Genomic DNA, 4,492 nt, shown 5'->3' with positions numbered 1-4,492 from the left:
TTGCCAGCTTAAGGAGGAGGAGGGAGCCCTGGGCTGAAGGACTGGAGTCAAAGACCAGTTCTTCAGCATCTGTGATTTTTTTGGGGTGCTGGTGAAAGAAAAAAGCAACTGAAGTTCCCTCAGGGAGTAATTTCAATCAGTTGCAGATGAATTAAAACCAGGTCACAATAACTAGGTGTTAGCCTGTGCTTTCAGGCCTCGGAAGGTGTGTAAAAACCCAGGGAAGCGATGCTGTAAAGGAGGTGAGGAGCCAGAGTACAGCCACCACTAGCAGGATGGCAGTGAGCGTATTGCCTCTCACCACACCCACAACCACTGTTATATTTCTCCTGTTGCCAGACCGACAGGACCACAGAAAAAGGGAAAATCTGTTAAAAAAGCTGCCAGCAGTGATGGCCAAATCAGGAAATACACGAATGCCAGACAGTAATTCAACAAGCAGGATGTTTGCTTGAGATTTTGGATATTAAATATATACACTGATCACCTGGGGAATTAGTCATAGCTTTCCGTATTCATACATCACGCAAGTCTGCTAAAACCTCATGCGGTGAACTTTCCAGGGCAGGAGGGAGGAGGGAGCACAGCCAGGCAGCGAGACCAGCCGCTCTCGCCTCCTGACTCCAGCTATAGATCACGCTGTTCCCTTCTCAAGGCAACAGCAACACAGGCAGAGACTCTGATAGTGCAGGCTTGGGCCTGGGAAAGCACAGCTACCCAGAAGCCTTCGAAGGTCAGAAACTATCCCCGCCCTCACTCCTTACTTGTTTCAAAGTTCTGCAAAGCAACCCCAAATCCAGCTCAATCCCCCCTTGCTCGCAAGGGTTGCAGTGATTGATGCCTGCGCTGTGAGTGCCCGGCACAGGTGAGAATGGCAGAAGGAGGTATGCATGGGTAAGAGGAACCAATCCCCTCCTCCCTCTGGACACTCATAAATATTATCACCTATGTTTTGAAGTATTTATGTTTTTGACAAAAACTCAAAATAAATGCAATTCTCCTCCTCAACACCCCGCTGTCCCTGATTATGAATTATTTGGCAATGGAGCTAGAAGAAGCAAAATACATGTGGCCGAATCTTCCTCTTGTTTATACCTCTGCAGACTCTTAGACAAAAAGAAATTACAGAGGAATGAGCAAGGAAGAAAATTTGTAACTTACACGTAGCTGACCATAAGTGTACTAGTGATTAAGCCACATAGTATAAGACATAAGAGCTAGCTGTGAGTTGGGCCAAATCTGCAAAGGGTGCTAAGGTTTCCTAGAAAGGGTTTTGCAGTAAGTATGGAGCCATGTAGAATAATTTTCTGTAGCTTAGGAACTGTTCTTCTTGAGAAAGTGTTGCTTTTCAATATGTATAATATGTACCTGTACCAGACATTAAGCACTGCCCTTATTCTACTGGGGAACGAGGCAGGTTCAAGGAGAGAACCCATCAATTCCTGTTCCCAGGGAAGATGCCAGTTGTGCCACATGAACAGCTTGGAGCACCCTCCAGGAGCCTGCTCCTAGTGAGCGAGCCAAGAGGCAAAGGAACAGGAACCTAAATTTTTACTGCAGGCCTCCCTCAGGTATCATGCCCCATCAGGGCATTCCTTGTTACATTGGTCAGGTGGCCCTTATGAATGATAAAAATATCTAGGTTTGACAACTAAGAAGGAAGTGTGTCTCCCTGTATTTCTGTGTATTTCAGTGTCTCTTTTATATGTCTCTGTGTACGTTGAGTTTTATCTTACTCTTTCCAGTTTGTATTCAGTGTGGCAAGAAGGAATCTCAGCAACGTGCAGGCAAGGCAAGGGGACTAGGCTCCAAAGAAAGACGTTTTTGAAAGGGGGGTTGAGCTTCGCCACACAAATCAAAGCAAGGAAGTAGCTCCGTCCATGAGTTACCACAAGCACCTTTGCAATCATGCTGCTATTCCCTCTCCCACTGCTGTTCTCCTGTGGCACGCACCCACTCCAGCGGGGGCTGCAGCTCCCAAGCTGGGATGTGTACTGCTGGGAGAAGTGCCAGTGCGTGCTCACCTCCCCTGGAGGGATCAGGAGGAGACCGGCTCCTCCTGAGCCTGCAGACCCCCCCGCTCCAGCCGCACAAGTGGGGACATAGAGGCTGAGAAGAAAGAATAGGCTTTCTCGTCTCCTGAGTTCTGCTTTCTCAACCTCTGCCTCAACCGTTTGCTGACTCGGGTATTCACTGCCTTCGGGGAAAAGAAGAGCAATTAGTACAATTCTATCATGAGATTTCTGGCGTTGTCTGGGCATCACAGAGGAGAAAGTTGGAATGTATGAAGTCTACAGGCTCAGAAATATGACGGATGGAAAGAACACAAGCTGTGTTTACATTAAGTCTCACAGCTTTTGGCCATTGCATGACAGTGGCCGCCTCAGGATTATCTCAGGGTTATCCTGACCTTTCTGGTCGTTTCTGTAACTCCCTTGCTGAAGGCAGGCACTGTTCAGCTATTGAAAAGCTATAGCCTCTCTCTCTGGGAGAGAAAAACTTAGAAACAGAACCTTATACTACATGGTCTAGTAAATAATATGCTCTGCTCTCATATTTATAGAGCACTTAAGTTTTTGAAGAATTTTCAGATGATAACCATTAAATCTTTGTAGCAGACAACTTTATCTCATGGAGAGGGAAAAAGAGACACCTGAAATTTAAACTGACCTGTGTGGTCTTCCTCAGGGTGGTGAGCAGAGCCAGGATGTAACCTTGCAATGGTTCCTGCTATCCAACCCTCTGCTTAGCCTCCTGCACAGTTTGCAAAGACAAAAAAATAGCAAACCACACTGCCAAAGATGCTGTAAATACTTTCTTCCTGTTGCAGCTTTGGGAGAGCCTGGCCTCTGCCAGCAGACCTCCTTAAAGTACATCTCCTGCTGTAGGTGCCAAATCTTTCTGTGCATGTGATGCTCCCTACCCATCCTCTGTGGGACCTGCTTCCTGGGAGTGCTCTGAGGGTCTGATCCCTCGCTCAAGGTCACCATTCATCCTGTATACAGGCGCACTTGGCACATTGCTTGGCGTGCCTATGGCTCTCAAGCACTGCTGCTGTTGTGGAAATGAATGGAATTAGTCTCTAGCGAGGGACGCAACCCTTGGAACCGTGATTCCTGTTGTACCATCTGTGCAACAGCCTGCAGGGAGCTGCTGAGTCATGCTCCAAATCTGCCTGTGACAGTGCAGAATGCTGCAGGGAGCACATCAGCAGAACACCATTTAGGGTGAAAAGACTTTGTTATCTTCCAGTGGCAGACTAGCGCGAGGATGTTAAAATACTGTATTAAGTTAGTTGTTATAGGGAAGGGAGAAGAATGATGCTTCAGAGTTATATGTCCACTAAAATTGAAGTTTGGATAGTGTGCATTCAGAAATAATTTTATTTTCCAGTAATGACAATATGCAATATCACGTAAGAGATGAAATTGAAGAATTGATCTTATTCTTCAAATACAGGATAGCTTCAATATTAAAATTAACATATAAATTTAGCATCAATCTTATTTCCCCACTCACGTCCGCTGAGTAAATGCGCATAAGAATGAATCACTGAAACAGTATACTGAGAGAATCAAAGTCATTTTTCAAAGGTGTCAGCACAAATGTGAGGTGAGCCTGTTCACCAAGCATCCAACAAATGTTGTAGGGTGGCCCTTCGGGCCCATAAGGACGACAAGTCGGGGACCCCCGGGGGGAGCAGTGCAACCACTGGCAAAGTCAAGGCAGGGAGGAATTTGGGGCAGGACAGACCCATTGCACCCTGCTTACCCCGCACCCCGACTCTTGCCTTATCTACAGGTTATGTGAGCCGCTGGAGAAGGTGAGCATCACGTTAGGTCTCTCCACAGCATGCCTCTGAGGGAGTAATTATTATTGTTATTGCTTACATCATCACTGGCCTTATCCACCTCGTCACAGCTAGAGGTTAAGGAGCAGGGATTAAGCAGCGTGCCTCTGGGGAAGCAGCCAGCCTCTGCGGAGCGCGCTGCTCCGGTCTCGGGTGGGCCTGCACCACCGCCAACGGCAGGCAGAGCCATGGACAGAGACAGCTTCCCATGGCATTGCCTGTCAGGTTTGTGTGCGCCCACGGAGAGCTGACAGTGGAATCGCCTGCCTGAGAGGAGAAGACGCATCCCCGGGGCACCCCAGAGAGGCACCCGGGCAGCTGCTCAGCCAGGAGCAGGAATTAGGCTTTAGCAGAGACCTCGCCGGGCTCAAGCCATCTTTCCTGCTGCTTTAATTCATTGTGTTTTTTCCACTGGGTGTTTCTGAGGATCACTGCTTTACCCCTCCTGACCCACAGGTCTTCTCGCTTACACAGCGTGAAGTATTTGCTCCGACGTGGAAACACCCTTTGTTACCACAAGATGGAGCTGGAAAACGCAGGGTTTGGGTGCCGCACCCCCAGCCCTTCCCCCGGACCCCGGAGCCGTGGGGAAGGACGCTGCACCGCCGGGGGGCGGCCGGGGGGGTGGTCTGGAAATAGCCC

Source organism: Egretta garzetta, unplaced genomic scaffold (genome assembly GCF_000687185.1).
Source record: "Egretta garzetta isolate BGI_Z169 unplaced genomic scaffold, ASM68718v1 scaffold596, whole genome shotgun sequence".
Classification (NCBI taxonomy): domain Eukaryota; kingdom Metazoa; phylum Chordata; class Aves; order Pelecaniformes; family Ardeidae; genus Egretta; species Egretta garzetta.
The sequence above is the reverse complement of the archived record's forward strand: the minus strand, read 5'-3'. Positions refer to the sequence as shown.